Source organism: Chrysochloris asiatica, unplaced genomic scaffold (genome assembly GCF_000296735.1).
Source record: "Chrysochloris asiatica unplaced genomic scaffold, ChrAsi1.0 scaffold00035, whole genome shotgun sequence".
NCBI classification, from domain to species: domain Eukaryota; kingdom Metazoa; phylum Chordata; class Mammalia; order Afrosoricida; family Chrysochloridae; genus Chrysochloris; species Chrysochloris asiatica.
In genome coordinates, this window is record NW_006408553.1 from 21,727,439 (window position 1) to 21,753,790 (window position 26,352).

The 26,352-nt window shown below is 38.7% G+C and overlaps 1 pseudogene; it reads left to right on the forward strand.

Moving 5' to 3' along the window:
* The first annotated feature begins 948 nt into the window (after positions 1 to 948).
* LOC102841188 overlaps positions 949 to 26,352 on the forward strand; it is a 69,535-nt pseudogene continuing 44,131 nt past the window's right edge.

The window sequence follows — 26,352 nt, forward strand, 5'->3', positions numbered from 1 at the left end:
ATTTAAATCAGGAACTTCTCAAGTGCAAACATTATGTTTTATTCAGTTGTACATACTTAGCACCAAACTCATCATGATACATCTTGTATGTATCATACAAGAAGTGTTCTCAAGTATTATACTCAATGAAATCCTGATGTGATGAAATGGAAAGACTAAGTGGTATCTAAGAGCTCATTCTTCCGTGCAGAATCCTCAGAGTACAAACACCCTTCTTAATCCTTATTTATCCAAAATATGTCAAAATAACCAAAGGATATTTTTTTCCTTTTAAAATTAATTTAAGTGTTGCTTTTCTCATTGTGGTAAATAAGTTATGTAACAAAGAATTTGAAATTTCATCAATCTTCACTTGTAAAGTTCAGTGTTTATCATGTTGTTCAGTCAACACCCTTATCCGCTCCCAAGTTATATCATCACCCTCAAAGGGCATTTTTAGGAAAACAGATCAGTTAGTATCCCAATGGCAAAATGACACATTATGGAGCAATCAGAATTCAATTCAACTAGCATTTCTGGAGTCCCTCCCTATACTCCGTGAGGCCCCTTACTGGTAACTGGGTATGCTTAACCACTGCCCTCAGATTTCACAGTGGCCGTCACAGGATCGCCATTCAAATTGCTGGAGCAAAGTAGATGATAGAGGTTTGATCAATAAATGTCTAAGAGGTTATAAAGAGAAATTTCTGTTCTCTTAGGATGGGGTCACTCTTCCCAGATTGTCAAGCCCATCCAACCAGGCCATTACCCAGTATCTTCACCCACCAACCCCTACAGCACCCAGATCCCTGAGTGCATCAGTTACACTAGCAGCCTCTCCCAGAATTACCAGAATTTGTACCTGCAGCCTGTACCTAGCTCCACCTCAGATATATACTTTGCAAAGTCCTGTGCCAGCAGTAGGGCTACATCTTCTGGTGAAGCCTTGGCTTTCTACCAGAGGCCAACATGGACAATGCAAATGCCACAGACATCAATAACCATAGGAATAGCTTGCCATACTGCTATGAGACTGAGAACCAGGCCAAGTTTTTCCCTCTCCATCCAGAGATAGCTGATTGCGAATCTCCCATGTCAACTGCTGCATACCTGCACCTTCAGGTAGCTCAGGCTACTTCCTCTGACCAGTATCAGATTGCCTCATTTCACATTCTTCAGCCTTTTTGGTCCTCCCATCTATTTCGGTTTTTTTAACCACCTCAAAACATTTAGTATCCAGTTATCACTCAACTCTTGCTTTCCTCTCCCAAAAGCAGCATCTATTTTGTTCCATGGCTTCCCTTCCTCCTTTATGCTTTTGGCTATTGTAGTAACTAGAGTCCTGGTGTGGGCAGACTGTAAACTGCAATGTCGGCAGTTCAAACCCACCAGAAGCTCCTCAGAAATTCTATACAAGGTTGCTATGAGTTGAACCAATGCAGTGGCACTTAACAAAAACAACAACAGGAAGGGATTGGTGAAGACACTGACAACAAGTTACCAAGAAATCATTACTTTTGAACTGAAAACTGGAGGGTGGATAGGAGTTCCCTGGAAATTTCTATGTGGTCCTTCGTTTTTAATCTGTATAAGTGAGCAAAGATTTAGCAGCTTACAGTTGTTCCTAGGATCTCAAAGATACTATACCTGAATGGGCTTTATAAACTAAGGGATAATTCACTGATATAAAGCAAAATTTTTAGCTGGCATGAGCTTTATGTTTACATGATATTAGTATTGTCCAGTCCAGAATAGTTTCTTAAATGATAAGCTTCACTCCCTCATGCTTCCTTGTGCAACACGAGGTTCAGAAAAAGGACAGAGAAGGATTAAAAGTTAAAGAGCAAGGTTTTGCTCATATGACCTTATCCTAATATGTAAATATTATCCAGCCATTGATATTTAGAAGCAGGAAGATATGAAGGAGAAATATGGAAGGCATTTAGTATTCTTCTCTATCCACCTAATATATCATAAATTGCACTTCTGATTTATAACTATGAAAATATACAGATACAAGAACAAGATCTGAAAGTCAATATGCAAAAGTGAAAAAAGCTGCTATGTAGGGATGAGAGTTATGGGTCCCAATTTCCTCTCTTTTTTTTAAAAGATCTCATTTTATGTTGCTTTATTATTTTTGAAACAACAAACAAGAACAAAATAAGAAACATTATATTATACTTTTAAAATGTTTATCTACTGGATCTTTCACTTGAATACCCATAATCACTGCCCCCACAGCTTCTAAAATGCTCAAAGGCCCTGGCCCTTTAAGCTCTGGGGGCCAAGAGGGTAGCATTTGCTTCTAGCAAAGACAGAAATTTGCAAAGAACAGCTGGAGGGTGCTCCAAGGCCCCTTCAGGGTAAAGAGCTGCCGTCTTCTATAGATTTGTGACTCTGGGCTCCAGGGGACACTGAGGGCACTGGAAGAGTCATCAAATCGTGTTTGGCCTTGGGCTCTGATTCAAAAGCTGCAGCTTCCAAGGCCCTCACCCTTACCATTCTGAAAGAAAAGGCACTCTGAATGCTTCCGACCATCACTTTGATTTCTTTAGATGCAGACTGAATTAGTGCAAGGGCATCGTCTCTCAGAGAAGGGTTTCCCCAACAGCCTCTCCAGACAGGAGTGGGTCATAAAGTATTTTAGCTGCTAAGCTCAAAACTAGATCAGGGAGAGAAATGAGGAATGGCAGGTTGAGTTTATGCCCTTGCACTCTCTGTCCAGTGTATCAACCTGTAGAACCAAAAAGTATTAACGCCCCTGACATACATCAGAAGCCACAGCCTATAAACACAAAACAGAATCAGAGAGACATCTCAATTTCACAATGCAGATAGAAGGCCACTCTCACAGAAAGAGAAAACTTAACCCTGTAGCTCCACAGACTGCCCTGATTCCCAAAGTGGATGAGCCATGCAGGCTGTTCATGCACAAGGGTGCCTAGCTAAGCAGATGATGGGAAGCCAACTTCCTGTACTCAGTCATATCTCTGGCACAGGTACAGCTGAAAGGAGAACCTTTCTCACAAAGATATGATCTGCAAAATAACCCATAGAATCACCTGGGAACTGTGTCTGCCCTGTGGGTTGTTGTTTGTTTTTGTTGTTAAGTGTCGTCGAGTTGTTTCCAACTCATAGTGACCCTGTATAGGGTTTCCAAGGAGTAGCTGGTGAGCTTGAACCACCGACCTTGCAGTTCAAATGGCTTTGTAATCTGACACATTAACCCACAGTGCCACACTAGGACTACAGGGGTACTTTTCACTAATTTGCACTAAGCACTGTAGGGTCTAACAGCAGCCCTAACTGAACAAAAAGGGAAGTTACTTGAATTGCAGCTTAGAGTTCCGTTATTTGTATCAAAAGTCTAGGTAGATTTGCCAGGGGATACAATAAAATAGCTAAAGAAAAATAGAAAAAAATAAATCAAGTCACATATTTACAATGGGTAAGCTTTATGGTATATATCTGTAACCCAATAGTTTTTCAAATGAAAAAAAAAAAAAAAAAAAAGAGTCTGGGTAGGAAAGTTTGGTATTATATTTTCTTACAAAAGTTCTTTTAGACACTGCTGAACTACTCTAGGCCTCATCTAATTTTCAAACCGATTACTCGTTTAGGCCCCACAATCAATGGTCCTTTACTTTGTGCAAAATAACAGTAGCTTTCCCTTGTAATTCCCACTGTTTCTGATTTTCAACAAATGTCAGCCTCTACCTCTTCCTCCCTGACTCTCTACTTTGGATCCTACCTGATTGCCAATCCTCTTCCTGCATTCTTTCTTTCCAACAATTTCCTCTGTGATATCACTAAGAATATCATCATGGTTCCTAACCAATGTATCTGTCTGCATCTATAACTTTAGAACAAAGATATAGACCCTTGAAACTATATGATAATTCAGGAATGTGCCTGAAAAGATCAATTCTACAGAACTGTATAATCTTCTTACTGCAAAGGATAACAGTCTTTGTGTAGGACCATCATTTTTAAAAAGTGAAACAACTAAGGCAAGAGATGTCTAGTGATTTATCCAAACTCACACAGAGTGTTTTCAAAAACAGAATTAGAGTCCACTTCTTGCCATCCTGCCCTTATAAGCTGCAGTTTCCCACCTATTAAAGAGGGACCAAGTTTCTATATGGAAACAGTATCTCTGATGTTATCAAGAAGGACAACATACAACAAACTGAGAGCAAAGATACTGTGCTGTCATCGATTGACTGTTAGTGCATAGACCACTGGGACCCTGGCTAGAAAGTATAGGAAGGAAAGAGGCATTGAATGTAGGCTCAAGAGTCAAACTAACTGAGTTTAAATCCCTCTTCTGCCTTTTCCTAGCTTTGTGACTTAGGGCAAGTGCTTCTGGGAAATGGGAACAATAATAGTCCAATCCCATAGGGTTGATATTCGGATTAAATGAAATATCAAATAGCTCATGTGAGCTCATGTGTTTCACATAGTGCCTAACTCACAACTTCAAAGAGGTCCTTCTGTCAACTACTAAGAACTTCCTGAGACATAACTACCTCTTAACATTTGCCATGCATGGTTGAGTCACATACAGTGAGAGTCCAGGATTTTTTCTGATTTCCATAACAGCTGGCATCATCTACTAGTCAAAGTACATTCATAAATGTTCCAGGAGAAAAACACACACCAGGCACAGTCAATAAATATAAAAATTGCTAAGTCAAGTTCATTTGAAAAACCACATGCTAATTCTCTAGTAATTGTGGGTTAATTGCACATTAATTACCATCTTGTTATAGCATCAATGAGCCATATATTTGAAGAGAGAACCTGCAGCAGAGACCAAATGCAAAAATGGGCTTTCTTTGACTGCTATAGGAAATGATCACTGATCCCTCGATATCACCAAAGCTTTCAGAAAAGCTTTTAGCCTTCAGGATTCTTTGATAATATTGTCACTCTAAGTCTGCACCAGACTGTAAAGTCATTTGAACTGCAAGGTTGGTGGTTCAAGCTCACCAGTCGCTCTTTGGAAACCCTATACAGAGTCGCTATGGGTCGGAACCGACTCGACGGCATTTAACAACAACAACAAGTCCTAAGTAGTCTCTCTGTCTGAATTCACAACTACGTTATTGCTTCTGAAAGAGTTCAATAATTACCCAACTTTTCCTCCAAATAAAGTTTCTTCTAAATTATTGTTGTCAAGTGCCATCGAGTCAGTTCTGACTCACAGTGACTCTGTATAGTGTTTCTGGGGAGCAGCTGCTGGGTCTGAACTGCCGACCTTGTGGTTCACAGTCCAGTGTTTATCCTGCAGCACCACACCAGGAGTACTAGATCAGGTATGTAAAAAGTAGCCAGTAACATCTACCACCAGTAACTATTTCCCCTAAACTCACTGGAACAGTCTTATGAATGGACAACCACCTCAGTCTACTTACCTCTTCTGGAATTCTGATTTAGTTGGCTGCAAGTATCTTGAGATGTTTCCAAGGTACTTGCCTCTGCCTCCTTCTAGGTCTTTAGAAGTTGACTTTTCCACGTATACTGCATTGAAATACAATCCCTGAAAATAAGCCATGTAAGCCCAGCTGAATTTCTTGGTAGAGGAATTATGTATAACAAGACGGTTGGCAAGGTTATATCACTCCATGAAAGCTGTAATTTCCCTGCAATTGATTTCCTAAAGATAACTCACTGTTTGCGTGCAGTGAAAGCTAATTTAACAAGAAAGATGAGTCTCTTCAGTACACCTTGATTGGCAATTGTGATAAATTCCTATAATTACTATTGACTCAGAGGAGGATTTTCATTTGTTAAGATGTTGCTGAGATGACAGCCCAGTGATGTGTTTAAAAAGAGGAAATGGGAATAGAACATGTTACTCTCATCTTCATAAAAGCAACCTGGGAGACTGAGGTGGTTACTGATATTTCAGACAGTCCTTGGAGACCCTGATAAATCTCAACGAGATAGCCAATAGCCTCCTAGGCACTTCAGTGTTTACTGAAAGTTCTTAGTGGAGCCAAGCTCTGAGACAGAGTCTAGCTCATTTTCCTAGCAGGGAAACAAAGTTCAGTCTGGACCATTAGTTCTATAGTGAAGGCAACAAAATCTTAGTATTAATGTTCAAAATTGAGCAGTAATATGGAAAATTCAACATTAGGCAATTAGTATAACCCAAACAATGTAATATTAAGAAGACATTAATATGATTTTATGGAGAGGAAAAGGCATAGACAAATGCCTATAATGTGATTTTAAGTGTAAAAAGTCTAGTGTAAAATTACATGTACAATTTGAGCTCAGTTATGTAAAAGAAATGCATTAAAAAATATAGGGAAGTCTTGATATGCAACAATATAGATGGAGTTTGAAGACATTATGCTTAGAAAAATAAGCCCATCTCAAAAGGGCAAATATTATAGGACCTCACTTACATAAAAATGCAAGAAAAGTCAATGTATGAATAGAGACACCAAAGTTTGTTAGTAGTTACCAGGATAGGGAGAGGGAGGGAAGGGAGGTTTATGGTGATGGAAAAAAATCACACTGATTAAAGTAGAGTCACACAGCCAATTACTGTAATTGCTATTAATAAATGTACATCTGGCAAAAGTTGTGTGGTATACAAGTATTTAAAACAGTCACACACAAAAAGAGAGAGAGAGAGAAAAACTACTGAGGCTGCTTATGTATAATCAAACACTGTATGGGATTTGGTCCCTTGGTTTCAAGCTGGAGGGTCATGGTTTCCTGGGACATATCAGTTAATTGGCCTAATAACATGTTTAACACTTCTGTTGTGCCTCCTAGTTTCCTGTACTATTGCCAAGAGTCTTAAAAGTTTGCAAGCAGCCAGCCACATCACAATTGATCTCTATTCACTTGGAACAACAGTGGAAGAAGGAGCGTTAAGAATAGGGGAAATGTATAGTATGTTTAGGAGGAAGATACAAAAGAAATATGTAGATCGAGAGTCTACCACTGTTAACCTTGGATTTACTTCCTTCATGTATTTTTTTTCTTTGCATTTTCTTTATTTTGTGTTGTTGAGAATATTCACAGCAAATCATACAAAAAAATCACCACTTCCCACATGTACAGTTTGCTGTTGTTGTTGCTAAGCACCATCGAGTCTCTTCTGACATATAGCAACCCTGTATAGTGTTTCTGAGAAATGGCTGGTGGGTTTGAACTGTTGACCTTGCAGTTGGCAGTCCAATGCTTGTCCTACAGAGCCACACCAGGACTCCATGTACAATTAGGAACACTGGTTGTATTCTTCAAGTTGTACAACCATTCTTATCCTCCTTTTCTGAATTGTTCCTCCCTCATTAACATAAAATCACTGTCTCCTAAGGTTCTTATTTAATCTTGTGAGTTGCTGTTATCAATACTACGTATTGTCTTCATGAAAAACTACCTCCTTTGTCATGAGTACAGAAGATCTGGATGGGGCCATTACTGAACATTTTTATCAAATAGTCCATAGAAGAATCCTGATAAAAAGATGGGGATGCAGAACACATTTTCAACTTCTCCTAGACTCTAGGCTCTCTGAGCCATGGAGGGTGGATAAACCACTGAGATAATCTTTAAATCTTAAACCAAGCATATCCCTGAAGTCTTCTTAAAACCAAACAATAGTTTAGCATTGGACTGCTCATTGCAAAGTCAATAGTTCAAACTCAACAGCCACTTCTCAGAAATCCTATACATAGAGCTATAGGTTGCTCTATGGCACTTAATAACAACAACAAATTGTGCATGTAGAAATTGGTGATTTTGTGTATGATTTGCTGTGAATGAAGAATGTAATCAATGTCCCTCAGTTGTATATGCAGAAACTGGTTATATAGTTCATGATATGTTGTGAATCTTCTTAACAACAGCAAAATAAAGAAAATTTAAAGAAAAACAACACAGGAAGGAAGGAGGTCCCATAATATTAATAGTGGTAGACTCTGGATCTTTAAGTCATAGGATGAACAAAAGACTTAAAAACTGGAGGGGAAAAAATCTTTTTTTTTTTTTTCTTAAAGTCCACGTTTTGACTAAAGGTCAAGTTCGTTGAGACAAGCACACTACCTCCCAATACCGACTCATTGTTTTTAATTGTCATCGAGTCAGTTCCAATTCAGAGTGACCCTTCATAGAGTTTCTGAGAAGCGACTGGTGGGTTTGAATGACTGACCTTGAGATTAGCACTCCAGTGCTTATCCTACAAGGTCACACCAGGACTCCATTCAGACTCATGTTGTTGTTGTTATGTGCTGTCATGTCAGTTCCAACCAATAGTGACCCTATATAGGATAGAGTAGAACTTCTTCTGTTCTACCTCCTAGTTCATTGTAGTTCTGGGGTGTTAAAAGCTTGAAAATGGATACCCATTTTCAACAATTGATCACCTGGAACAACAGAGGACGAAGGAGAGAATATATAGGAGTCTTAAAATGTCCAAGACTGTAAATCTTTATAGAAGCAGACAGCTTCATTTTCATCCTGTGGAGCAGCTGGTGGATTTGAACTACCTAACTTGCTGTTAGCAGCCCAAAACTAATCCCACAAAGCCATCAGGGCTCCTTAACTGCAATACAGACGTCCCTTTTGTCTGATTGAAAACTGTCCTTCGATGTTTAGGAAACTTATTCATGACTATCTCAATGATCATTGGCAGCATTATCAAAAAGCTTGCCCAGAAAATTACTGTTTGTGATTCTACATGGTCTACAGAAAACTAATCAAGAACTACTCTTCACCCTGTAGGACTGACTCAACAGACTAAAATAATCCATTGTTGTTGTTGTTGTTGTTGTTAAGTCCCTTCAAGCTGTTTCAAGATAATCTACTCTGACATTAAGAATAGATTATGTAAATTCTATAGAAATGAAAGGCACTATAGGATCAGGACAGGATGTCAAACTACAAGTTCAACAGTTCAAACTCACCAACTGCTCCTCAGAAACTCTATACGAGTCACTATGAGTCGAAACCAACTCGACGGCACTTAACCACAAGGCATTAATAGTATTGATCATAATTTTATAATTATAATAATCAAAATTTCCAAGCGTCTTCTGGCTATTAATTCATTCATTCCATTCAACAACTAGTTCTGACTCTTAGCAACCTTGTATAGGGTTTCCTCAGACCATGCAGTGCAGTGCTTATCCTACAATGCCATACCAGGACTCCTCAACGAATATAGGAGACATGAAAGGTTATTATTCCCATTAAAGATAAGGAAGCTGTGGTCCATAAATATGGAGTGACTTTGCATGAGGTCACAGAGCAAAGTAATTATTTAAACCCAAGTCCTTTGTCTCAAAATCTAGGACTCTTCTTTCCAAACCAGATGTGTACCGGTATGGAGGTTTTCTTCTTCATATAAAAAATGCTTTGCTGGTAAGTCCTCCAGGGGACTGTTGGCATTTCAAAGGAATATATTCTTAGAGGTCATTGTTAGAAACCAAAAAGCACAAGTCAACATACTACTTTGTTCAACAAGTATGACTTTAATGTATTAAGAATCTCAAAAAAAAGTCTCAAATGAAACAGAAAATTTTAATAAACTACAAACTGAATACATGATATAACAACAAAATCTGATTTTAAATTTACATAAAATGTTGCTTGGATTCAACTTTTCAGGAACTTACACATGTTGTGTTCTAAGGCATATCTCTAGAAAGTTCAGAAATCCAAAAAGCAGTTTATTTGAAAACTAAGAATTTAATATGCTGAAATTTTTCTAGAAACTTTTCTGTCTCTTGATTTCTTCATTTGTAAAACAAGAGTAATGACAATACATACCTCAGAATAGTGTGATAATTAAATGTGTTAATACATGTAACATATTTAGGACAGTAACTAGTATATAGCAAGGACTCAATAAAAATCACCTATGTTTTTTTAGGAGCCAGGAGATACAGTAGTTAAGTACACAGCTGGTAACCAAAAGGTCAGCAGTTCAAACCCACCATCCAGTGCTCCATGAGAGAAAGATGTGTCAGTCTGCTTTCATAAACATTTAAAGAAAGAAAAAAAAAAAAGCCACTACCACTGAGTTGATGCCAACTCATAGCAACCCTATATAGAGTTTCCAAGATTGTAAATCTTTATGGAAGCAGACAGCCTCATCTTTCTCCCATGTAGCTGCTAGTGGTGGTGGTATTTATATGCTGTGGAGTCAGTTCCAACTCATACCAACTCTGTTTCTGAGGCTGCAAATTTTTATGGGGACGGAAAATCTCATCTTTCTCCCACAGAATCACTGGAAGTTTTAAACTGTGACCTTGAGATTAGCAACCCTACTCATAACCACTAAGCATGGGTTTAAACAGCCTACTTTTCAATTAGGAGTCTAACACCTACCCTACTGTTGTTATTAAGTGCCATTTTGTAGGTTCCAAGTCATAGTGACCCTGTATAGGGTTTCCAAAGAGCATTGGGTGGATTTGAACCACTGACCTTGAGGTTAGCAATCCAGTACTTAGCCTATAGAGCCTGGAAACCTCATGGGCAGTTCTGTTCTGCACTATAGAGATGCTATGAATTGGAATCAACCTGACAGCAGTGGGTTTTAGTAATAGCAGCAGCAGTAGTAGTAGTAGATTTGTATGTATGTATATATGTATGTATTCTGTCAGTATTGGAAATAAGCCATAATTAAGACACAATTAAGAAAGGTGTGTGACAGGGTTGTATTCTTTCACTATACTGATTCAACCTGTATGCTGAGCAAACAAATAATCTGAGAAGCTGGGTTCTATGAAGAAAAACATGGCATCAGGATTGGAGGAAGACTCATTAACAACCTGCGATATGCAGATGATACAATCTTGCTTGCTGAAAGTGAAGAGGACTTAAAACGTTTACTGATGAAGATCAAACAGCACAGCCTTTGGTATGGATTGCATCTCAATGTAAAGAAAACAAAAATCCTCACCACTGGACCAATGAATAACATTCTTATCAATCAGTGGAGAAAAGATTGAAGTTGTCAAAGACTTCCTTCTTTTTGGATCAACTATCAACATTCATGGAAGCAGCAATCAAGAAATCAAATGACGTATTGCATTAGGCAAATCTGCTGCACAAGAACTTCTTAAAGTGTTGAAAAGCAAAGATGTCAGCTTGAAGACTAAGGTACGCCTGACCCATGTTATTTTCAGTAACCTCTTATGCATGCAAAAGCTGAACAGTGAATAAGGAAGACCATAGAAGAATTGATGCTTTTGAGTTATGGTGCTGAAGGAGAATATTGAAAGTGCTATGGGCTGCCAAAAGAACAAAGAGATATGTGTTGGAAGAAGTGCGGCCAGAGTGCTCCTTGGAGGTCAGGATGACCAAACTTCTTCTCTCACATTTCAGACATATTTTCACGAGGGACCAGTCACTGGAAAAGGATATCATGTTTAGTAAGGTGAAGGGTCAGAAAAAAAAAAAAGGGAGACCCCAGCAAGATGGATTGGCAAAATGGAAGCATCAATGGGCTCAAGCGTGGCAACAATTTTGAAGTTGGCCCAGGTTCAGGCAATGTTTGGATCTGTTGTGCATAGGGTCGCTATGAGTTGGTACCAACTCGATGGCACCTAACAACAACAAAGATACAATTGGAGTCCTGCTATGGCGCTGTAGGATAAGCACTGGACTGTTAGTCACAAGCTAAAAGCAAGGTTGGCAGTTCAAACCCATCAGCCAATCCTCAGAAACCCTATTCAGGGTCGCTAAATCGGAACCAACTGAACGGCACTTAACAACAACAACAACAAAGATACAATTGCTGGTCCCAAGGAACTCATAACCCAAGAATTCATATGTTCTTCACAAGATTCAACACATGATAGAAACTTGCTGGTTATTAACTATTGTTTAATGAGGCATTATTCAATATATAAACAGAGGCAAGGAAATAACATGTAGCAAAGAATATCTTCTCCAACAGAAAACTAAGAAGGTGGTTATTGCTAACACAATAAATATTTCCAGTCTGACCAAGATTTGGTCACTAATTTTCCTTGTAAATACAATTAAAAGTAGTAGAATTATTTTCACTGAAGCTGCTTCGAGTTTTTTAGTCACCCAAGAACTTACAACACTGCTATTATATTTGGCTGCTCTAGAAAGATCAAAAATATAAAATTGTTGTAATAGCAATAAGAGTGGCCTTTGTCTTCTTAATGGACTTCTAAAAAGCTACAGTCTTCTGTAATGCAAACAAGCATTTCTGCCTTGGCAGATTCATCACAAAAACCCAGCCAACCATTGTTGAGCAGGGATTGTGGCCGGCAATGCTGCCACCTGCAGTATGAAAATGAAATTGCTTCCCTCGGAGAGAAATAATGGCTGTCTCTTGAGTCAGCCTACTGCTGCTCTTTTGTTTAGCTAAAATAACAACTCTAGTATTCCTGTTGTTGTTAAGTGCTGTCGAGTCGGTTCCGACCCATAGCAACTCTGTATAGGGTTTCCAAGGAGCAGCTGGTGGGCCTGAACCGTCGGCTTTGCAGCTCAAATGGCTTTGCCGTCTGGCACATTAACCCACAGTGCCACACCAGGACTCCTGTAGCTCTACACTTTATCATCTGTTAACCTTCTACTTAGCTAAACTCACCTGATTGTTTTACTTACTTGCTTCTTTACTTACAGTTTCACCAACTTACCTCATTCAACAACAACTTGGCTTTCTGTTTTCTTTCAGTCAGACAAGATGAATTAATGTTAAAACACTGTTTGAAATGTCAGAATTTATAAAGTTGAGCCCCAAGGCCTCATTTATTAGGACAGCCTGTGCACAAGGATACAAGCCAACAAGTGCAAAGCAAATCCCTTTTCTTCTGGAAGCATAAATGAGCACATACCACATTATACCTCTCCAGATTCAAAAAGTTCATGGAAAAATTCCATTATCTTTTTATTCCATTTCTCCATGAACTTTTTTTAAGTCCCCTCACATACCAACTAGGACATACTCAGGTGTACCAACTAGAAGATTGTTGTTGTTAAGTGCCATCGAGTTGCTTCCAACCCATAGTGACCCTGTATAGGGTTTCTGAGGAGCAGCTGGTGAGCTTGAAATGTAACTAGAAGATTACAGCCTCTCAGAAATCCTACACAGGCTCATTATAAGTCGGAACCAACTCGACAGCATGCAGCAGCAGTATTTGGAGGCATAGATAGGTATTCAATTAAATATAGACATGTCCAGATTGTCTTGTGCACTCAAAATGCACACATAATGACTTCAATAAAATTTAGGGAATGAGAGATGGAGCCAAACCTCAGTAAATGGACTTCATAAGCAAAACTATTTTTCAACTTTCTATTCAACTTTTGGAGATGTAGCATCCTTTTCCTCCTGCTTTTCATGTCTACAATTTTGATGTTCCTTAGTTTCAAGTTTTAAAATACTTTTATAATACTCAATTAAGCACATTGCAAAACCTGGGACCTTCCTGATTTCTTTCTCCTTCACTACCCCTACCACTCCATCAAAACATATTGTTCCACTTTCTCATCACTGAATAATCTGATGAATTCTGACAAATCACATCAAGTGAAAGCCAGGTAACTGTGACTAATTAGTATATTTTACTGTTTGTTGTTGGGCATCATCAAATAGATTTCAAGTCATAATAAATCCATGTGACAAAGTAAAAACTACCCTTTAAGGGTTTCTTGGCTGTAATCTTTATGGAAGATCACCCTCAAACAGAGTGTGTTGACACAGGCTCTGTCAGCCCATAACTTAAAGGAATAAATACTTGACAGAATCTTAGCCACAATGAATTTTGACAGAGCGAGTAAGAAGAATATTTAGATGAGCCAGAGGAGAGAAAACTTTCAGTGACAGCTTTCAAATCACATCATACAGGCAGCAGTCAACTGCTCTACAACTGCCTAGCAGTTTCTAAACAAACACACACACAAACCTCTTTATGCTCTATAATCCATTGTATTAAATTCCTCCACTTTCTGTAACAAATTAAGAAAAATATGGTGGCTTAAAACAGCAGAAATGCATTCTTTAGAGTTCTGGAGGCCACAAGTCCAAAATTAAGGTGCCAGCAGGGCCCCAATACATTTCGATGCTTTAAGGAAGCACCCTTCTTTGTGTTTCTCCAGCTTTCGTTGGTTTTCAGCATATCCTGGCTTCCTTGGCTTGTGGTCACATCACTTCAATCTCTGTTGCCATCTTTGCTAGCCTTCTCTGTATGTTTGTCTCCCGCTCTGTGTTCCTTATAAAGGCAATTATTGTTTGACTCCCCACCCAGATAATTGATAATGATCTTATTTTGAGATCCTGAAATTAATAACCAGAGTACATCAAGAAATACTGCTACTCAAGTTCCTGTTCATACACGCATTGGTTTATTCCAAACAAAATGTGTTTAAACATGTCTCTACAATCAGTGTATGTATGTAAACAAGTTCTGCCAATAGTACGCTTGTTTCAGTCTCATTAGGGTGCATTTCCACAAAAGGTCCAGTCAAAACAGTGGCTTCTCAGACCATCCTAGAACAGCTAGAGTGACAGAAGATATATCTTCAAAGAAAGATCAGCAGGAAAAACTCAAAACAAAAATGGCAGTATGATTGGCTACTACAAAAATAAGCAAGTTGTTCACCAGGAAACAATCAAGGCAAGCAATCAAGTCCATTCAAGACAAAACCCCCTCCAAGACTGAAACTCAAAAGGAACACATGAACAGGCATGTAAACTTGCTGAAAACCACATTGGTCTACTGGTGAGTGGAAGAGAGGGAAAGGCAGCAATGAGTTCAACCGGGCTGAGTTCAACCACGGTCCATAGACTCCCATTGACCTGGAGATGAGAGAGAGAAGAGGAAAGGCTGGTTGGTCCAAAGTGTGGTAAGACCTGGGGACACCTGAGCCCACAGACAAGGACATAGCCACAGAGGGCTAGAGCTGAGACTGAAGCATCCAGCTGATATGAAGTGAGGGGAGATGCAAAAGAATACTCAAAATTGCAGATAGTACCCATTTGACCTAGCCTCAATGGCTTGATTATCAGAACTCAACTAGAGGAAGATTTTTTTTTTTTAAATTGATAAAGGAAATGAGGGCAAATAGCTACAATTTGATGAACTTGACCTATACTCATGGATGTAGTAGCTCAAAATACCAACAGACAGGAAAGGTGTCTTCACATCAAGTTTCAATGCTATCCACTCTGTATACAAGGTGGATCGGGACAGGCAACTTAGACATTGGTTACCTACAATGAGGAAGCAATAAAAGCATGAAGCGAATGGCTTACAAGTTTTCAAGAGGGGGTTTAGTTTAAGAGTGTGGGGGTGAAGATAGAGTCTCCACTGAATAGTTTTCATCTTGTCTAGATGGGTCTGGTTAAAAGAGATGGGGATAAGATTCATAAGATTCAATAGTGAGTAATTGTTATCATGATTAATTGCGACTGTCACAATTGTAAAAGTAGAAGTTTTGTAACAAAACCAGGGGAGTGGTTAATCTTACAGTCCAGAAGCAGAGGACTGGGGAGGCGGGGCTTGTAGTGGAAGTAAGAAGTCTCATACTTTAGAATCTGCTGGGCTCAGCGGCCCCGGAGCTGACAACTTGGGCAAGACTAAACAGCAAGAACAAGTGGGGGAGCAAGCAGATTCACCACGGAATAATGTCATGGGAACCTCGGAGCAAAGGTGGACAATATATTTTGTCAGTTTTGCTTTGTTTTGATTTTTTTTTTTTTTTTTTTTTTTTTTGTATCTGTTCATTGGCCCCCACTGTTTGCGCACCTCCATTCTGGTGACTAGAGAGATGCCTTAGCAAGTAGACACCCTCCACCCTAACCATGGGTGGGTTCTTCTGCCACACAAGCACACAAATACGCTCAGCATTTAAAGAGACAGACAGCTCAACAGCTGGCCCTGAACTGTTTATTAATAGGGAAAAGGCCAGAACAAGGAGTGTGGAGAGGGAGAGAGAGTTTAAAAACAAAACAGGCTGAAAATTAAATCCTGAGCTACAGCATAACAACCAACAGTGGCATCTTGAAATTTAAAAAGTGGCCTTGAAGACAAGAAGCTGAAAGAAGAGATTAAAAACATACTCGTATTAGGCTACACATTATTTTTCCTTCTCTCCCTCTTCTCCCTTGTATGCAATTATAAACTACAGTATCCTATCTAGCGTCTTGTTGTTGTTGCTGTTTTGTTGTTTTTTGTTCCCCTTTTTACCTTTGGGGGACTCTTTTTCTCTCCCTATATTACCCAGGAAGAGACAGAAATTGCTGCCATATAGTCAAGTAATAATCACACCCTAAAAAACCCCAAAATCCAGACAACAACCAATACCAACTGCCATACACCAGGGAGGCAGACAACACCTGTGAAAGTTATTCTGAGTTAAGCAATAAGAAAAGTGAAAAGGGAAGCCCACATCCTGATCACATCTACCTGGAGTCAATCAGAAATCATAAAAAATACCAAAACAGATACTCAATTAAGTATTAAGGCCACAGATAAACACTAAACATTTCCAAGAAGCAAAAGCAGATGACCTTTTCAGAACAGGTCCAGAAACAAGATAAAATGTCTGCGACAAATGACCTATAGGTAAACCTGGACTACATTCTGGAAGGAGAGCAGGCCTTGGAAATGCTTGAGAAGAAATTCAGAAAAATGATTATAAAATCTTTCAAAACACTTTACAATGGAGTTGAGAAAATTAAGGAAAAAGTCAGGAAAGTGCTACAGGAACAAACAAATAAGATAGATACAGCATTGAAACAATTCAAAACCTACAGAAACAGGTTCAAATAATTATTAATAAAATATCAGAAGTAGACAATACACTGAAAGGGCAAAGGAGTAGAACAGAAGAGATGGAAGGCAGAACCAGTGAGGTGGAAGACAAATCTCTCAATACCACTAAGATAGAAGAGCAAACAGAAAAAAGGATTTAAAAAAAAATCCAAAGAAGGTCTAAGATTCATGTTGGACAGCATGAAGAGGAATAACTTAAGAATTAACAGCATTCCAGAACAAGAAGAATCACAAAAGTCCACAGAGGAAATAGTTGAAGAACTGGAAGAAAATTTCTCTGACATTCTGAAAAGTGAAAAGATAAATGTTCAAGAAGCCCAATGAACCCAAGGATGGATAGACCCCAAAAGAAAATCACCGAGCCATATCATAATCAAGCTCTCCAAAATCAAAGATAAGGAGACAACCCTGAAAGCAGCTATGGAAAAGAGAAGCATTACATACAAAAGCAAGCAAGTCAGATTAAGCTCAGATCTCTCAGCAGAAACCAAGTAGTCAAGAAGGCAATGGGGAAACATATATAAAACCCTGAAACAAAAAATACTGCCAACCAAGAATCCTTTATCCAGTAAAGTTATCAATCAAATACGACGGTGTAATCAAAACATTCCAGGATAAACAGACATTAAGGGATTTTGTCAAAGCCAACCCTGCACTACAAAACATCCTAAAGGGTGTTCTGGGGACTGAGAACCAACAAGAACAGACAACAACCAGAGATTGACATACGTAGCAGCACCTCCCAGAATTAAATCGACAGAAGAGTCAAGAACAGAACAAAACTATAAGAACAAACTTAGAGAATCTGGAAGGTCAGTCTATTATCAAAACTATTACAATGTGAAAGAAGGTAAACACATAGGAACAGAAATCCTGATGGTGAGAAGGTCAGGGAGATTACAGGACAAAATAGACTGCACTAAATGGAGGGAAAAGTTAATGGAGTATAAGGTAACCTCAAAGAAAATTAACACTTCACAAAATAAGAAGAAAATGAAAATGGAAACATTAAAACTATGAGGAATCTCACTAGAAAAAAACACAAAAACCAGAAGCAAAAGACTCTAGGACCATCAAGGAAGAATACAAGTGGAATGTGGGACCTTATCCAGAGAATCAGTGACACCAGAGATGGAAGCAGAGATGGGTTCATGGAGAGAGGGCAGCTGAGGTCTCTAGATTCAAGGAAAGAGAGGAACTGAGAGCAGGCAGCCAAGAGGCAAGCTTGCAGAATGTGCCCTTTGGTGGTTTAAATTATTGTATATACCTGAGTGTTTTAAAAAAAAAGAGAGAGAAAGCTAAAATGAATAGAAAGAAATACTGTTAACTGATGGTACATGGAGGATATTATAATCACTGTAATGAAACAAAATATATGATTTGTTGAATGTAAAACTGATGATATTCCCGGTAAACTTTCCTTCAATTCACAATAAAAGCTTTAAAAACAAACAAACAGTGGCTTCTGAAAAGGATCTGTTGGGCCAGGTATATTCAAGGCAGAAATGTCAGCTCAGAAGATTATGGTTACTGTTTTGGGAAGATTCTAAAGGGGTAATCTTAATAGTCTTTCTCCAAGGACACTGGGTAATCATGGATCATGGCAATGCACCTAATCATTCTTAAAGAGTAACAAGGGCTGTCCTACAAGAATTTCACTAGAAAACCTTACCTTTATACAACCTACAGCCCTGATCTTGACCCGTCAGACTTTTTTTGTTCCCCCAAATCAAAGAGCATTTCAAAGGATTCAAATTATTTGAGTCCCTCAACCAGTTGTTTTGACATGGTACAAATTGAAGAGCATAGAATTCTTTAGGGAAGGGTTAGAGAAATAGAAACACCACTTTAGAGTCATATAAGCTTAGATGGAGGATATGTCAAGAAACAGTAGTCTCACAGTTTGATATATTTATTTAATAAAGCTTTCTATTATTTTGTAGCAATACTTTTTTACTTACTCTCATACATCTGCCACACTACTTTTTCCAAATAAAATAACATGAGTATCCTTTGGGAGTCTGTTTTGGCCTACCACATCCACATAAACAAGCACACCCTTAAAGAGAGAAAATGTCACTTGCATGTAAACACAAAGAGCCTAGATGTCTAGGTGTCTAGACACCATTCACACAAGAGAAGAGGAAGCAGAACCTTGTGGGTGCAGAGTTCACATGTTCTCTCCATAGTACTGTAGACATCTTACATCTTCATAATGGCTTGGGTAGGGAAGTGAGCAGACTAAGGGGTAACATAAATCATTCGTGGCATGACACATCAGGTCAGAGTCATTGTTGTCTTGGACCAATGTTCCATAAGTCTTTCTCTGAGACTCCACACTTAAAGCTGTAGATTGTCCCTATATATCAACATGGCCCCATTTAGAAGACTTATTCTACCCAATCAAAGCAACTCCTAAAAGAAAAAAAGATCTGAACTTTAATAGAAAAACAATATACAAGGACCCTTTGCCAGATGAGTTCTCCTAACAACTTCAATAGGGTCCAATTAAACAGAATCCCTTACCAAAATAATACTGTACATTTTCTTTACTAAACGCAGAGACTGACATTATTGGTATACTAGTATTTTATGTTTTCCTTTAGCAAGTAACCATCTGCTCACCAACTTGGAATAGATAGGGATGTTATTGTAAGCTGCTATCCAGATGACCCCCGAGGTATGAAGACCTCATACACAATGGAGCAAAACACTGCCCTATGGGAGTGTTGTGAACCATAGGGATTTTCATTGGCTTGTTTTCAGAAGCAGACTGCCAAGCCTTTTTTCCTAGTTCATCTTTGTCTTGAAGTTCCTCTGAAACCTGTTTCAAATCATAGAAACATCCACGCCTCCAATAAAAGATGGGCGATGATTATGCATGGGGTGCATAGATTGATAACTGAACCAAGGTATCCTGAATAAAAGAGAAGAATTCTGCCACTGAGTCACCAGTGTGGATAGGATGCACATAAAGTTGGTTATGTCAGTAAAATAAAATCATATGCTGAGTTTTAACCATGGAGTCTCCAGTGCACCAAAAGAAAGATTTACATGCATACAAAATACTTCAGACTCAGCAACAGCATTATCAAAAAATATATAAAATACAAGGTGTCAACCCAGATAATAACCTATAACATGACTAATTTGCTATTCACAGTCCCTGGTTTTGCTTCTGTATTGAATGAGGGTAAGACAAGCAATTTCAGTATGAATATTGTTGTTGTTGTTATGTGCCGTGGAGTCAGTTCCAACTCATAGCGACCCTGTACAGGGTTTCTGAGGCTGTAAATCTTTACGGGAGCAGAAAGCCTCATCTTTCTCCCATGGAACAGCTGGTAGTTTCGAACTGCTGACCTTGCAGTTCGCAGCCCGATTCATAACCACTATGCTACCAGAGCTCTTTTCAGTATGAATATAGCATTTATTATACATCTGCATTTCAGGTGGAGAAGACAAAGTAATGAGAACAATATCCTTGCCCACAGAGTACGTGCAGTTGGTTGTGTGCCATCCAGTTGATTCTGACTCACAGTATAGGGTCTCTGAGGCTGCAAATCTTTACAGGAGCAGAAAGCAAACCTCATCTTTTCCCCAGGAGCAATTGGTAGATTCTAACAGCTGACCTTTCAAATGCATAACCCACTATGCCACCAGCGTTCCTTAGACTTAATATAATAACCTAGTTTCCCCATCTCCTCAATCAACAGAGATGTAAAATTCTAAAATTATAGATCACTAGATTACTGTCATTGTAACTGACTGACTCATAGACACTACCATAAAAATCACAGCCCACTAATAACATTTCTCCTTCAGAGATGCCCCATATTTTTTTTTAATTCAACCTTGACAAGAAAATGTAGTTGAAGCCAAAGGCTACAAAATCTAATTAGTGGTTTAATGAGGACCCTTGAAAGGAATTGGAAGATTGTGACATAGGACTGTTGAGAAGACAAAGTACTCAACTAGACATTCCATCTTGTTAGAGTTGAGGGAAAGCTTAGTGAACATTTAGAACAACTTACCATAAAATTTAACTTAAATGTAGACTTATTCTGCATCTTGTAAGCATACAGCTGAGTTTCGGTCTAAGAGTGTTTACTAAGAATGATAAAGAGCCTTTCTGTAATACTGAATGATTGGTTTCAATAGTCCTAAGGACTGTTGATTTACAGTTTGGGTACTACGTATATATGTTATGGGAAACTTCATTTGTTAAGATTTTTGTTATAAATTTTCAGAATTTTATTGAAGTTACAAATTATTTTTGCACAGAAAATTCATTTAAACTACTTACCTTATGAGAGTGTTGACTCCATAAGATAAGTACTGAACCATGTACCACAAGGTCTGAGGTTCAAGTCCACCAGGTGCTCCCCAGGATAAAGATAAGGCTTTCTGCTCTCTCAAAGATTTAAAAACTTGAAAACCCTATACAGAACCAATTCCATGGCATTCAACAACAACATCAAACCTTGTGAGGTGGAATTGAGTGTGGTGCTGTAGTTCAAGGTCAGTAGTTCAAACCCATCAGCTACTCCTCAGAACCCTATACTGTGTGGCTATGAGTTGGAATCGACTCGATGTCACCTAACAATAACAATCTTGTGAGAGTTAATTTATCTAATCATGCAAGTTAAACATGCTCTTCATGTCATATATCATAATTGCCTGTACAAAACCCTCTTTTTTAAAAGCCTCCTCATCCCCCAACCCCCAGAAGAGGGGTGATGGGAGGAGTAAGGAATTAAGAGTTAGCACTATGACTAGATCTAGAGTAGACCTAGGATATCTTTTAGCATTAGGGCTATGGTTAGGGCAAGAAGCATTGGTAGCATAGAGGGCTCTGCAATGGGCTGCTAACCACAAGGTCAGCAGTTCGAATCCACCAGCTGGTCTACAGGAGAAAGATGAGGTTTTTCTGCTCCTGTAAAGATTTGCAGTCCTGGAATCCTGATGTGGTGCTGTGGGTTCATTCATGGGATGGCAAAGTCAGTTTGAACTGCAAGGTCAGGAGTTCAAGCTCACCAGCAGCTCCTTGAAAACCCTATATAGGGTCGCTATGGATCAGAACTGACTAGTTGGCACTTAACATCAACAAAGATTTACAGCCTCAGAAACCCTATACAGGGGCACTATAAGTTAATGAGACTCATTAACAGCTTGTGCTATACAGATAATACAACCTTGCTTAGCAAAGAGGACTTAAAACACTTACTTAAGAAGATCATAGACTGCAGTCTTCAGTATGGGTTGCACCTCAATGTACAGAAAAGCAAGCAAAACTCCTTACCATTAATTAACATCATGGTAAATGGAGAAAAGATTGAAGTTGACAAAGACTTCATTTTGCTTAGATCCACTATCAATGCTCCTGGAAGCATTAGTCAAGAAATCAAACAATGTATTGAATTACTCAAATCTGCTGCAAAAGACTTCTTTAAAGTATTCAAGAGCAAAGATGTCAGTTTGATGACCAAGGTATGCCTGACCCAAATCACGATATTTTCAATAACCTCATATGACACATCACCACCACCACCATATGCACATAAAAATTGGGTAATGGATAAGTAAGACCATAGAATAATAGATGTATTTGAGTTATGGTGTTAGAGAAGAGTATTGAAAATACCATGGACTTCCAGAAAAACAAACAAATTGGTCTTGGAACAAGTGCAGGCAAAATGCTCCTTAGAAGTCAGGATGACGAGACTTGTCTCTGTTACTTCAGACAGATTATCAGGAGGGACCAGACCCTTTACATTTGGTAAAGTGGAGGGCTGGAAAAATAGAACAATAACCCCAAGGAGATGGATTGGCACAGTGGCATCAGCAATGGGCTGAAGTGTAACAATGACTGTGAGGATGGTACAGGACTGGGCAGTGTTTCATTCTGTTCTGCATAGGGTCGCTATGAGTTGGAACCATCTCCTAACAACAACAATGAATTGGAGCCAACTCAACAGCATACCACCACCACCACCAGTGGTAGTGTTAGGGGTGGGAGTTAGACTAGGACTAGGAGTAAGGCTGGGACCACAGTGGCTCCACAGCATAAGCACTGGACTATGAATCACAAACTGGTATCTCTGGTACCCTATTTTCAGTCTTGGTGTGGTGCTGTAGGATAAGCACTTGATTGCTAATCATGACATTGCTGGTTCAAGTCCACCAGTCACTCCTCAGAAGCTATGAGTCAGAACCTACCCTGTGGCACTTAACAATAACAATAACAGGGTTGTTTTACTTTGAGTATGTCTACATCTGGGTTCAGTTTTAGGTGATATTGCCATGTATGTTAGTCTCAGGTTATTGTCCACTATTATTCATTCTCTTTTCAAAGAACTCCTTAAAGTTGTTTTTGTTTTTTGTTTTTTGGTAAGGTTGGTCTGGTTTTAACAATTTTTTTTTTTTTAATTTCTGTTTTTCTGGACATGTCCTAATTTCACTTTCATATTTGGGGGACAATTTTTCTGAGTGGGATGTGATTCTTGGTTGGCAACTTTTTTCTTTCAGAATTTTATATATATCATCCCTTTGCCTTCTTGGTTGCATGATTTCTGCTGAGAAATCAGAGCTTACTTCTATTAATTCTCCTTTGTAGGTAACTTTTTTTTCTGAACTACTCTCAGGATTCTTTCCCTGTTCTGGGTTTTGAAACTTTTGATTATAATATGTTTTGGTGATTTTCTTTTGAGGCCACAATCCTGTTTGGAGTTTGTTCAACTTCTTGAATGCATATTTTCCCCATCTTTCATGATGTTAGGAAAGTTCTTCCAAAACTCTTTGACAATTTATTCTGTGTGCTTTTTGTTGTTGTTGTTGTTTTTTGTCTTTTGTTTTTTTGTCCCTTCCTGTTCTGGAATTCAAATCCCACATAAATTATTAATTACTCTTGGTAGTTCCCACATAAATTGTAGGCTTTTTTTGGATGTTTGGTTTTCTGATTATTCCTCTAGCAGATGAGTATTTTTGTCTTCAAGTTCACTAATTTGATCTTCTATTGGTTCAATTCTACTTTTTTGTCCTTTCCATGTATTATAAATTTCTGAAGTCTTTGTTTTAATCTAGTTTTTAATTTCTGTTTTTGTATGGTTTCCAATTTTTCATTTATTTTTCAAGTTTTTCTAAATTCACCTAAAGTTTTGTCTGTGTTTTTCTTCATTTCTTCTACAGTTTTCTTGATCATCCCATCAATCTATTGAATACGTCTAAATACCACTCTTTTAAATTCCTTATCAAATAGTTCCAATATTATTTCTGGTGTTATATTTTCAGACTCCGTATTTGGTCACTTTTTTGAGGCACTCTGTCTTGCTTCTTCCTGAAATTCTCTGTTTTCTCTGAGACATTGTGGCATCATTGTATTTATATTTAATTGATGATTATATGTAGATGTGCTTTCAGGCACCCAATCTGCCTGTTCATGGATGTGATAGAGACCTGAAGTATGAACGCAGTACTCTGTTTGCTGTTTGTGCAGCATAGTTCAGGTCAGGCTCATGAGCCTCTAGATGCAGAGATGGTGTGCCTGGCTCCTAACCCCATGCATTGCTGAGACTGCACAGGAGAGAGGACCAGTGGCTGCTGGATTGGCTAATGTGAGGACTGGCTACCCCCAGCTACCAGGAGGGTGTAGAGAGCAAGGGAGAATCACATCCTCTTGCCACATTCCATTTTTCCAGGTTTCTGTATTGACAGCTGCCTCCAAAAGCTCAAGCTAGTAAATCTGCTTCAGGCCAGCATTGTTTTAGGTGCCATCGAGTTAGCACTGGCTCACAGAGACCCTAAGCACACCAGAATGAAGCACTACCTGGTTCACACAACTGAAAGCCTTTGCATAGTCAATAAAGCACAGGTAAGCATCTTTCTGCTATTCTCTGCTTTCAGCCAAGATCCATTGGACATCAGCAATGATATTCCTCATTCCACATCCTCTTCTGAATCCGGCTTCAACCTCTGGAAGTTCTCTGTCAGTGTATGATTGTAGCCATTTCTGTATTACCTTTAGTAAACCTTTACTCTCATGGGATATCAAAGATATTTTCCCATGATTTCCACATTCTGTTGGCCAGCATACAACCTGTTTATTTTTCTTCTCTCTCATTGCTCCTGTTCAGCTTCCTCTTTCAATGGCCACTCAATCTATCTCTCTGCTCTATCCTCCGTGTCTGTTTTACGTGGTCTCCCATGAAGAGGGTCTGTTTGTTGAAGAGGGTCTGCTTGTTGACAAGGGTCTGTCTGCTCAGTGCATTTGCCTACTCCACCATCTTGCCTTGAAATCTAAAAACCTCCCGTTTCTACTTTATATTCACTTTTATTTCTATTTCCCACTCCACTAAAGTTCCCACATAGCAAACATACTAAAGTGTTTGATATACATAATTCTGTCTGATATGGAAAAATATATGAGAAGGCATCAAAAGGTTCAAGGAAAAATGGAATTGAAAAATAATGAAACTTTCCCATGGACTTTTTGAAACCCCTCATATATTGCACTTATGTGGGCCTGTGTTTACAGAGATGACAATTATATTCTAGGTTTCTTTGTGCTTCTTACTTTCTTCATTTAGCACCTATTTTTAAATTTTACCTATGTTGCTTTAAATACAAATCCAGTCTTTTGCTTCTAAATACTATACAGGTATACCTCAGAGATATTGAGAGTTTGCTTCCAGACACCACAATAACGTGAATATCATAATAAAATAAGTCATATGAATTTTTTTGTTTCCAAGTGCATATAAAAGTTATGTTTACACTATCCCATAGTCTGGTAAGTATGTAACAGCATTACAAAAATCTTTGAAATATTGTGAGAATAACCAAGATGTGACTCAGAGAAATGAAGTGAGCACATGCTTTTGTAAAAATGGCACCAAAAGGCTTGCTTAACAGAGGATTGCCACAAACCTTCAATTTGTGGAAAAAAAAAAAAATGCAATATACAATAAAACAAAATGCAATAAAGTAAGGTATGCCTGTGGAGTACTTACACTATGTATCCTCCACAATTTACCTCCGTAAGTGTGCAATAATCGATACCTAAATTGCTTTCAACTCTCTATGCTCGTTATCAGTTTATTGCCTTGGTTCCAAATTTGCTCTTCACTGGCTACTTGGTGAAAATGAATCTGGGCCCTTTAAATGCTTATTGTTTACCAGTTGGCACAATGTTAAGTTTTGTCTGAAGACGCTCAAGAAATACTGCAGGATTAAGGTGTTTTCTTTCCTGGTTCCCATGTGTTCTTTTGGCAGCTTCCTACAGCACAAACAGCTTCTCCAGTGCTGAGCTCCTGCAGTTTAGCGCAGTAAGCAATACCCAGCAGCCAACAGCGTTCCCAACACTACTCTCCCCACTGCCTCTTTTGATTCCCATTCAGGTGGTTTTGCAACAATGTGCCTAGCTCCTGTAGGGCTCATAGCTTCTCCAGTGTCTACATGCTGCAGTGCACAGAGACCAGCGGCATAAAGCAGCTTCTTCTTACACCCTTCCCTTGGATAGTTCTGTAGTGGAGTATTTCTAGTGAACCATTTCCCTCGGAACAACTTCCCAGCATATAAAACCAAACCAAGCCCA